Below are 12,582 nucleotides of genomic sequence, written 5' to 3'. Positions count from 1 at the left end.
AATTGGATGACTCATCTATACCACTCTTGGGCATATATCCAAAAGATGCTCCAATATACAATAAGGGCACATGTTTCACTATGTTCAAAGCAGCATGAGATATAAAAGCCAGAAGCTGGAAAGAACCCAGATGTCCTTCAAGAAAGGAATGGATACAGAAAATGTGTTACATTTGCACACTGGAGTTCTATTAAAAATAATGACTCCATGAAATTCTTAGACAAATGAATTGAACTAGAAAATATGATTCTGAGTGAGGTGACCCAGTTACACATGATATGCACTCACTGATAAGTAGATATTACCCCAAAAGTTTGGAATATCCAAGATACAATTCACAGATAATATAAAGTTCAAGAAGAAAAAAAGAACAAAATGTGGATGCATGAGTCCTTAGAAGGGGAAACAAAATACTCAGAGGAGGAAAAAAAGGAAACAAAGAGTGGAGTAGAGAAAGCAAAGTCATCCAGAGAGTGCCCCACCTGGGGATCTGTCCCATATGACTAAACCCAGTCGCCATTGCTGATGCCAAGAAGTGCTTGAAGACAGGAGCATGATATAGATGTCTCCTGAGAGGCTCTGCCAGAGCCTGACAAATATAGAGGCAGATGCTCACAGCCAACCTTTGGACTGAGAACAGGGTCCCCAATGGAGGAGTTAAAGAAAGGCCTGAGATAGCTGAGGGGGGTTGCAACTCCATAAGAAGAACAGCAACAATATCAACCAATTAGACAACCTTAGAGCTCTCAGGGACCAAACCACCAATCAAAGAGTACACATGGAACAATCCATGATTCCAGCTGCATATATAGCAGAGGATGGGCTTTGTTTGGCATCAATAGGAGAGACCCTTTGTCCTGTGAAGTCTTGATGCCCCAGTGCAGGGGAATGCCAGGGCATAGAGGTGGGACAGAGTGGGTGGTTGGGGAAAGCACCCTCTGGGAGCAGAGTTTGGAGGATGGGAAGAAGGACTTCAGGAGGGGAAACCAGGGAAAGGGATAACATTTGAAATGTAAATAAAGGTAATATCCAATAAAAGAAAAGAAACAAAGGATCTTTTTGCCAACTTTGGGGAATACTACTGATTCTTTATTAAATTATTATAATTTATTTGAATTAAGCCAACATTCAGTTCCTTTTTGTATTTATGTTAATTAAACATTGAATAAACATTGAATATTCTCTTTTCAATACATATTCTTTGTTATTTAATAAACACTGAGAATTCTTTGGAGTGCATCCATGTGATTTTGTTATGCATATCTAAGACATATGTGAAACTTCAGGGATAAAAACAGCCTAAAAGAAAATCATTTTTTCTTTTTGCTTCTGGAAAAAAATTAATCATAATGCTAATTTTTCCACTATTTCATTACTTTCAGCCTATTTTATGTCTTTCCTGTATGAGCTGCATATAATTTAATGTCTTTTCTAAGTTTTGCCATTTCCATTTATGACTCCTATAACCAGATATCTTTGCCATTTATCTATAGGTTAATGTTTTTCAATTTTGGTGCACATATAGCTATACCATTGCACACGCAGCATAAATTGGAAAAGATAGAGATTTTCCTTTGGCTTTCCAAGTTATTTGTCTTCTAGCCAATAATGGTGCACTGATTTTATGGTTCCTTTCTAGTATTGACCATTCCATCCCCCAGGTCTATAGGCTGCTGCTTTCTATTAGTTTTGTTTCCATTATTCATTGAGGAACTATCAATAAACCATGAGTTAGCCAAATGCTGTGCCCATTCAGTGGGTCCCTACAGGTAAAAAATGTGCCTCATTTGGGTGAGGGGTAAGAAGTTTAGGAATCTGAGGTATTTTCTCAGTGCAGGAAACACAGAATGTTTTGCTACCACATCCTGCTCACAATAAAATTCCAGTAAGGACCAGTTCCATTGTAACACCTTTTTTTCTATAGCTAAGCCTTTAAACAAACTCAATCCATCATTCTAAGGGGCACCCTTATGACCACAGAATAGTGGGCAATGGCTAAATATAATGTTCTCCACACCTTGTAAAATGTCCCCATTTTTTCTCAAAGAGAGAATATTCTCCATATATGGAAAGTGTTTGCAAGAGAAGCTAATGTTGGTGGATAACTTGTTGCTTTAGGAGAAGTTCCCACTTGCCAATTAGCCAATATAGGACATCCATAATTAGGGTATCATCTGATTGAATATTGGACAATGTTGCTTGCAAAGAGATAAGCTTGCCAGCAGTCGCAAAAGCTGAACTTTGATCCTGTCCTCATTAGGAACTAGCTGACTTTCTAGTAATCCTATACAGGGGTTTTATAATAATCTGCAAATATGGTATGTGATTTCTTTAGTGTGAAAATACATCAATTAGGAACTGCATCTGAGCTTTGTTCCTGGGTGGTGGGATTAAAGGTATGTGCCACCACAACCTTGTTCACTCTAACTCCAGAATTTAGAAAAGAACTAATTTATGGAGATCCACTGTGATTAAAGACATGCACTGTCACTGCCCTGCTCAATTACTTTATCTTAGATCTAAATCACTGCAACTCGTAGAGATTTAGAAAACAAGTTTAAACTGTAGTAACCTTTGAATTTACTTAAAACATATTAAGTTGCTTACCTGTGCTTTAAATACCAAACACCAAAAATATCCTTTGTTGTTTAAGAAGAAACTTCAAAAGTCCAAGTAGGTGTGGGCCATGAGGCAACCTATAGTCTAATATTCTAACATGAAATTAAGACATGTACCTTAAAATTTTTTTTGTTTCACATCAATAAGGCAAGTATTTTATTTTTTATGTGTGATCAAATAAAAGCCATTTGTTAATACTTATGAGTTAATTTGGATTAAATGGACAAGCTGTCTGATGAACTGTCACTTTTCCTTATTCAGGAGATCTTCTCTATTTGAACCTAATCTTTATCAATCATGATAATATCCACAGCTTTTCTTCTCCTCCAGAAATGAACACAAAAAGTCTTCCCCAAAGTAACACATATCCCACTCAACACGTCTGAGTCAACACATCTTTAAAATGTGCAGGATTATTTATTTCAGCAGTTTTTCTACTACCCAATGTCTCTCCATAATGGTTGTTTCTTCCTCATTAACATTTAAGACTGCTAAAGTTAATAAAGCACTGAATAATCTATCTCTGGGTCTCCTTATTACACCTATCTGCTTATTAAGATTATCTCTTAATGTTTGATTGCATCTACCTAAAACTGCTTGTACTACAGGATTGTGTAGTATACCTTTAGTATGCTTATGTTGTAATATGCAAAAATTGTTACATTTTACTAGAGATACATGCTAGAGTATTATCAGTTTTAACTTTTACAGCTATCTGGATAATAGCCATAACATTGAATAAATGTATAATGACACAATCAGCCTTTTTAGAATTAAGGCAGTTGCTTTTTGAGATCCTATGTATCTATAGTATGGTGCACATAATCTAATTTTCCAAACTCTGTAAAATGAAACAAGGCTATTTGCTAAATTTGATTTTCAGGGGAATCTTATAGGTTAGTAGTAAGACATTTCCTTATAATTTTCTTGTTTTGTTACCAAGTAATAAAAGATTCTGTTGAAGGAATCAGAGAAATGACTGGCAGAGCTTGAAGGGGCTCCAGACCCCATGTGAACAACAATGCCAACCAACCAGAGCTTCCAGGGACTAAGCCACTACCCAAAGACTATACATGGACTGACCCTGGGCTCCAACCTCATAGGTAGCAATGAATAGCCTAGTAGGGGCATCAGGGGAAGGGGAAGCCCTTGGCCCTGCCAAGGCTGGACCCCTAGTGAATGGGATTGTTGGTGGGAGGGTAGTTATGGGGGAGGATGGGGAGGGGAACACCCACATAGAAGAGGAGGAGAAGTTAGGGGGATGTTGGCCTGGAAGCAGGGAAAGGGAATAACATTTGAAATGTAAATAAGAAAAACCAAATTTAATAAAGGTGAAAAAACGAAAAGAAGAATATAAACAAAAAAGTGATAATGATATAATTTTGTTTTATTAAATAAATAAATAAATAGTTTGAACGTTTAAAAAAATAAAATAAAATATCTTAATTCAGGGTTGACCAGCAGACAACACTTCCAGCACCTACATATGAGCTCATTGCAGTTTTTGCAGTTTTAGCATTTATAAGCTTATCCTTAGAAATGTCTAGTGCACAACTTTGAACTTTCAAGCCTGAACTGCTACCCTGGTTGATAGAGTCTTGGGGTGGACATTCGATAAACCATCCTTGTCTAACTGACTGATGTGTGTTTGTGTGGTTTGTGAAGTGATTCCTAGACCTCAACATAGATTCGGGAAAATCTAATAACATCATAAGTATGACATATGATTCTGTTTTTAACTGAATCACAGGGGCTCTGGAAATCTTTACTTATTTTTCCTCTTATAATCTGACTTTCCTGATTTATTTATATCAATATAGAATGCAGGGGCTCCAGCAATTGGTATCCTTTTTACCATAAGAGGACAAATCCAATTAATTCTTCATATATCTGAAGTTTCTTGCTTTTGGGATATTTGTTGTCAACAGCTCCCAAAAAATTATTACAAACTCTTTGACAATATTCATTTTCTACATGTAATGAAGCAATTTCAGCATTACTAAAGGGTACTAAAATTTCTGCTATATATATATATATATATATATGTGTGTGTGTGTGTGTGTGTGTGTGTGTGTGTGTGTGTGTGTGTCCTACTAATTGATGAAGTCAAAGTTTTGCTTTCAGGATCAATTCAGAAATCTTTTGCATATAAGTCTTGAATTTTTACTCTGTGTGCTAAAAGTATCCATTCTGAGTTATTATGTTCTCTTTGCATAAAAATTTCAGTGGGAGAATGACTAGATGTTGAAATGACTAAAAGTACAACCAAGCTTTATACCCAAGTAAACCACATGTACATTATATAATTTCTTTTCTGCCAAAATCAGTTCCTTCTCAGCATCAGCTAATAATTTTCTTGGACTATTTAAGTCCTTATCACCTTGTAAGATTTGAAATAAATTACTTAGCTCTTGAGTAGTTAATCTAATTATGAACTGTAGCCAATTATTATCTCCCAGTAATTTCTTTTTTCTTTTTCTTTTTAGTTAGAAACATTTAATTTAAATATGTCTTTTTTTTAAAAAAAAATTAATTGGATATTTTATTTATTTACATTTCAAATGTTAATGCCTTTTCTGGCTTCCCATATGCAAACCCTCTAACCCATCCCCCTTATCCTGCTTCTATGAGGGTATTCCCCTACCCACCCACTCCCACCTCACCACACTAGCCTTCCTCTAAACTGGGGCATCAAGACCAGGGGCCTCCCCTCTCATTGATAACAGATAAGTCACCTTCAGCTCCTCAGCCCTTCCCCTAATTCCTCCGTTGTGGTCCCTGTGTTCAGTCCGATGGTGGGCTTCAAGCATCTATATCTGTATTGGTCAGGATCTAGTAGAACCTCTCAGGAGACAGCTGTATCAGGCTCATGTCAGCAAGCACTTCTTGGTATCAGCAATAGTGTCTGGATTTTCTGTCTGCATGTAAAATGAATGCCCAGGTGGGGAAGTCTCTGCTCCACTCTTTCAGGAAACAGGATGTTAATACATTCAACAAAAACAATATTTTACTGTTGTGAATTTTGCAGAGTAATCATCCAGATCCATTTTATTAAACAGTTGATGATCCTACTTATGCTATACTTTAAAGATATAACAAATCCCTTATAATAACATAAACAAAATAACTTTTCCCTAACAGGTGAAATCAAGAATTTCTGACTATTATTTCTGTACTTGCACCTCTGTGTGGACTTTGTGATGGGAATAACCTCTTTCAGGAGATGGAGATATGGATTTTGATCAGCTACTTCTTGATCATGAAATAGTCCTGGATCTTGATCTTGACCTTGGGTGGGATTGGAAATACCTTGATCCTATTATAGAACCAGACGTATATCTTCTAAATGAAGCTGATCAACAAAGAGATACAACCCTTGGTGATTGAGGAGATGCTGATCTTGTCCTCCTTCCTTAGCTCCTACTGTATGAACAATAGTATCACCTTTCTCTGCATCAGGAATGTGATCTAGATCATGACCATCTTCTTTGTCTGCTCTGCTGATATCAGTCATAAGCATAATCTCCTGTTTCACCATACATATAGCACCTATCATTAGGATCAAAGGGATAATAGCCTATCAAAGCAAGATCTCAAAGGCATGCCTGTCGATATTTCAACACTCACTTGATAATCACAAAAATCATCCAATCTTAAAAAGGTGTCTTCTGCATCTCTAGGATCTTCAAATTCCACAAAGGTAAACCTAGAGGATTTCTGGCAATCCATACAGTTTTTAAGGGTCCATAGTAACTGATTGCCTTTTCTAACTCTCCCTTATCAGTACCAATTACAAATCTACCAATATATACTCTGGTTTCTCCTCCATATCACCCATAATATGGCCAGCGAGCATACTTGACTCTAGCCTGCACTGCTCACAGTGTGATTAGCATGGAAACAGCTGTACTACCCCCTATACCAATGATACTGGTGGCACTCTCTCCCAACAATTTCTGAAAATTACGAGCAGTTTGTAGTTGATCTTTCATGATTTGAAATTTCTATGGACAAATTTTCTGGAGACCTATCTTATATACTAGATAATTCATAGAATCTCCTCTTGGTATTTTTAAGAAGCAATTTGTAATCTCCAGCAAAGCAAAATTCTCTTTACTTCATCAACCTTTTTTCTAGGGTACCTGTTTCAGAATCACCCAATAAGATATCAACCATATCATGATAAATATTAGATTCTGAAAACTATTTATGAATTATATCTAATGGCTGCTATACAAAATATTGACAAAGAGTAGGACTAATAACATTCCTGTAGAAGAACATTCCAGGGATCCCCTTTAACAGTTTGAGCATTATTATAAGTGGGTGCTGTTAAGACAAATTTTTCATTATCTTGTTCTTATAAAGGTATAATTTTTTAAAAAGCAGTATTTTATATGAGTCACTATAATAGACAATACTTTAAGTACTAAAGTAGGTAAGAGAATTCCATGCCATAAAAAGGATATTCCTGGAAAGGGAATAACACTCGAAATGTATATAAGAAATATTCAAGTTAATAAAAAAAAAGAAAAGAAAAAGGATATTCCTTGGCTGAATCAGCTTACTTACGGTTCTTAAATCTGTTGACACGCTCCATTTTCCAGATTTCTGTTTAATGACAAATATTGGAAAATTCCAAGGATTGGTTTATTCTACAATATGTTGAACACTTAGCTGCTCCAGTACAAACCGTCCTAGTGCTTGAAATTTTTCTGATGTCAAAGGCCATTGTTTCACCCACACAAGTTTGTCAGTTAACCATTGTAAAGGTTAGTACATTTGAAAAACTAAAAGCTGTTGTGTCTGGCTTATGTACATCCTGAACAGGATGTGACTGCTCTGAATAATACCTTTTAATATTTTTAAAACCACTATTTATCTTATAGTTTGTTTCTGATGTTGGAAGAATGTTAATCTGTTACTTTCATTGCAATAACAAATTATATCTCCATAAATTCATGGTTATATTAACCACATATGACTTTAATTTTTCTATTTGTACTTTTGGACATGTACACTCAACACAACTTTCAATTTTTCCACTTGAAATAAAGTTCCAATCCTTAGAAGCTGAAAAGCCAACCTGGATAGCAATATTTGGGAAAAAATTTTGTTATATCTGAGCTGTGTCTAATAAAACTTCAATTTCAATGCAATTTATTTGTATTTTTAGCTTTGGGAGATGTTGATTTATAGGAGTTTGCAAAAATACTTGTTTTCTGCTATCTCCTGAATTTTTGCTTTGCCTACTGAAGCTGTTCTGTCTTGGATTACATGTGGAAAAGTATGATTTTTTAAAAACAGGCATTAATTAAATCTTTTAATTAGGATTTGCTTTGTGGATGAGTTCCTCTGACAATGAAAGAAAATGACTGAATCAAATTTGATATTGGGTCCTGCAGGAGGCCCTAGTGACTTTCCCAATGGTAATAGGTTACTTTGCCTGTCCCTTATTGATCTGCATTCATTATTTTAATGCCAGCTTTTGTTATACATTCTGCATATTCCCAAACTCTAGAGACTTGTTTTTGAACTATCTCTAAAAGACCAAAAGATTGTTTCTAGGAACACCTTGACTACCATCACTTCTAAAATGCTTTTGCTTACCACAATAAAACATTTGACATTTTTATATTTTATTTAATTTTAAGAAATTACTTCTATCAGAGTAGCATCATAAATGTGAGATCCAATATAAGCCATATTTCTAATCCATTTACTAATTGGTGCTGATCCTACCTTAAAAGGACTAATCAGCAACCTGGGACGGGGCCCTTCGTGTCTCCATCTGCGCCCAGAGACAGGACTGTTTCACAGCCCTCAGACACAAAACATGGCCACACAGAGCACTCTCACTCCTAAGCTCTCAGCCCACAGTTGAGGCCCTACATGCTCCCCATTGACTGTCCAAGGAGAGAGCAGCCAACAGTGCACAGGGCTAGAGGAGCCACATGGCAGCCTGGTACTTGGCCCTTCCAGTCTTCATCTGTTCCCAATGCTGCACCTATCCCACAGCTCTAGGACCCAAAACATGCCTCCAGAGAGCTAGTCTGCCAGAGCACTCTCAATCCAAAGATCACAAGCTCACAGTCAAACATAGACAGATAGATTCAAGTATGAAAAACAGAATACAACAACAATGCCAACCAACCAGAGCTCCCAGGGACTAAACCACTACCAAAAGACTATACATGGACTGACCCATAGCTCCAACTGCATATGTAGCAGAGGATGGCCTTGTTGGGCACCCTTGGTCCTGCAAAGGTTAGAACCCCAGACCTAGAAAATGTCAGGGTGGGAGGAAGATAAGGGAGGGTGGTTGGGGAGGGGAACACACGTTTAGAAGGGGAAGGGGAGGGAATAGTGGGCTTATGGACTGGAAACCGGGAAAGGGAATGACATTTGAAATGTAAATAAAGAAATATCCAATAAAAAGTTTGAAAAAACAGATGAAAACAAAACAGAGTACAAGAGACAGAAGAGAATCTCAGGGGCAGAAAATACCATAGAAAACATTGACACAACCTAAAAAGAAAACTTAAAAGGCAAAAAAGATCCCAACCCAAAACATCCAGGAAATCTGGACACAATGAGAAGACCAAACCCTAAAGAAGAGAATGATTACCAACTTAAAGGGCCAGTAAATATCTTCAACAAAATTATAGAAAAAAATCATTAAGCTAAAAAAAAAAAAGATGCCCATGAAAATACAAGAAGCCTACAGGACTAGAAACAGATTAGACCAGATAAAAAAAACTCCTGTCACATAAAAGATGAAATAAAAACACAAAACAAAAAAAAAAAAGAATATTAAAAAAAGCATTAAGGAAAAGGGACATTAACATATAAAGTCAGACTTATCAGAATTACACCAGACTTCTCAATGGAGATTACAAAAGTGAGAAGATCCTGGACAAATGTCATACAGACCCCAAGAGAACACAGATACCAACCCAGGCTACTATATTCATCAAAACTCTCAATTAACACAAATATTTTGGGGAAACCAAAATATTCCATGGAAAAAAACAAATATACACAATATCTTTCCAGAAATCCAGCCCTACAAAGGATAATAGAGGCAAAACTCAAGAAGATAAACTATACCCTAGAAAAATCAAGAAAGTAATCTTGCAACAAACCCAAAAGAAGATAGCCACAGGAACATAATTCCACCTGTAACAACAAAACTTACAGAAAACAACAATTATTCCCTAATATCTCTCAACATCAATGGGTTCAATTCCTCAATGAAAAGTCATAGACAAACAGACTGAATACCTAAAGAGGACCCAGCATTTTGCTGCATACAGGAAAAACAGCTCAGTAACAAAGACAAACATTACCTCAGAGAAAAAGGCTAGAAAATGATTTCCCAAGCAAATTCTCCCAAGAAACATGCTGGAGTAGCCATTCTAATATCAAATAAAATCAACTTTAAACAAAAATTTAACAAAAAAGATAAGGAAGGACACGTATTCATCAAAAGAAAAAATCTACCAAGATGGACACTCAATTCTGAATACCTATGCTCTAAATGCAAGGGCACCCATATTCACATAAGAAAATTTACTAAAGCAAAAAGCACATACTGCAACAAAGACAATGATAGTCATAAACTTCAAAACACCACTCCCATCAGTGGACACATAATGGAAAGATAAACAAAATGGAGACACGGTGAAACAAACAGAAATTATGAAACAAAAAGGCTTTAACAGATATATATCTAGAGCATTTCATACTATAACCAAAGAAATTGAAATAACCTCATGCATTCTAACAGATGATCATGGACTAAGCCTGGTCTCCAAGAACAAAAAAAAGAAAAATACCTGAAAGACCACATATAAATGGAATCTAAACAATGCTCTACTGAATGACAACTTGATCAAGGAAGAAATAAAGAAATTAAAGACTTGTTAGAATTTATTGAAAATGAAGGCACAACATACCCAAACTTATAATATAAAATTATTATACAATGAAAGCAGTGCACAGAGGAAAACACATAGCTCTGAGTGCCTCCAAAAAGAAATTGGAGAGAGCAAACAATAAGAGCTTGTCAGTACACCTGAAAACTCTAGAACAAAAAGAAGGAAATTCACTCAAGAGGAGTAAACAGTAGGAAATAATCAAATTCAGAGCTGAAATCAACAACGTGGAAAGAAAAAGAAATATACAAAGAATCAAAATAAACAAGGACCTAGTTCGTTGAGAAAATCAACAAGATAGATAAACCCTTAGCCTGACTAATCAGGCAGCACAGAGACAATATCCAAATTAACAAAATCAGAAATGAAAGGGAGACATAACAAGAAAAATGAAAGAAATTTTGAAAAAGTGTCAGATCCTACAAAATCCTATACTCAAAAAATAGCAAAATCTGGAGGAAACAGATAGTTTTCTAGAAAGATACCAGGTACCAGAGTTAAATCAGGATCCGATAAACCATATAAACAGTCCCATAACCCCTAAAGAAGTAGAAGCAGTTATTAAAAGTCTCCCAACCAAAAAAAGCACAGGACCAGATGCATTTAATACAAAATTCTATCAGATTTTCAAAGACGACTTACTATCAATTCTCTTTAAACTATTCCACAAAATAGAAACAGACGGAACACTACCGAATTCACTTTCTGAAGTCATAATTACCCTTATACCTAAACCACACAAAGACCATACAAAGAAAGAGAACTTCAGACCAATGTCATTCATGAATATCTATGCAAAAATACTCAATAAAATTTTTGCAAACCGAATCCAAGAACACATCAAAACAATCATTCACCATGATCAAGTAGGCTTTATCCCAGGCATGCAGGGATGGTTTAATATATGGAAAACCATCAACATAATCCACTTCATAAACAAACTCAAACTGAAAGAACAAAACCACGTTTGATTATCTCATTAAATGATAAGAAAGCATTTCACAAAATTCAACACCCCTTCCTGTTACAACTCTTGGAAAGATTAGGAATTCATGGCCCATACCTAGACATAGTAAAAGCAATATACAGCAAACCAGTAGGCAACATCAAAATAAATGGAGAGAAACTTGAAGCAAGCCCGCTATAATCAGGGACTGATAAGGCTGCCTACTTTTTCTGTACATATAAACTATAGTACTCGAAATCCTAGCCAGAACACTTAGACAACAAGAAGAGGACAAAGAGATACAAATTGGAAAGGAAGAAGTCAAAATATCACTATTTGCAGATGATATGATAGTATTTTTAAGTGACCACAAAGATTTCACCAGAGAGCTCCTAAGCCTGATAAACAACTTCAGCAAAGTGGCTTGGTATAAAATTAAATCAAACAAATCAGTAGCCTTCCTCTACTCAAAGGATAAAGAGGCTGAGAAAGAAATTAGAGAATTGACACTCTTGACAATAGATACAAATAATATAAAATACCTTGGTGTGACTCTAAGCAATTGAGATCTGTATGACAAGAACTTCAAGTCTCTGAAGAAAGGAATCAATGAAGATCTCAGAAGATGGAAAGATCTCCCATGCTCATGTATTGGTAGGATTAATATAGAAAAATGACCATCTTGCCAAAAGCAATCCACAGATTCAGTGCAATCTCCATCAAAACTCCAACTCAATTCTTCATACAGTTAGAAAGAAAAATTTTAGATTCATTTGGAAAAGCAACAAACCCAGGATAATGAAAACTATCCTCAACACTACAAGAACTTCTGGGGGAATCTCCATCCCTGACCTCAAGCAGTATTACAGAGCAATCGTGATTTAAAAAAACTGCATGCTGTTGGTACAGAGCCAGGCAGGTAGATCAGTAAAATACAGCTGAAAACACAGAAATGAACTCATGCACCTATGGTCACTTGATCTTTGACAATGGAGCTAAAATTATCCAATGGAAAAAAAGACAGCACTTTCAAAAATAGTACAAGATGAACTGGAGGTCAGGATGGAGAAGAATGCAAAT

At 35.9% G+C, this 12,582-nt stretch overlaps 1 pseudogene; it reads right to left on the bottom strand.

Annotated features, from left to right (window-relative positions):
- Positions 1–5,876: 5,876 nt before the first annotated feature.
- LOC116889749 lies at positions 5,877–7,219 on the bottom strand (annotated as a pseudogene).
- Between the last annotated feature and the right edge of the window lie 5,363 nt (positions 7,220–12,582).

This window comes from Rattus rattus, unplaced genomic scaffold (genome assembly GCF_011064425.1).
Source record: "Rattus rattus isolate New Zealand unplaced genomic scaffold, Rrattus_CSIRO_v1 PGA_scaffold_79, whole genome shotgun sequence".
Taxonomy (NCBI): domain Eukaryota; kingdom Metazoa; phylum Chordata; class Mammalia; order Rodentia; family Muridae; genus Rattus; species Rattus rattus.
This window is presented reverse-complemented; position numbering and strand designations above follow the sequence as displayed.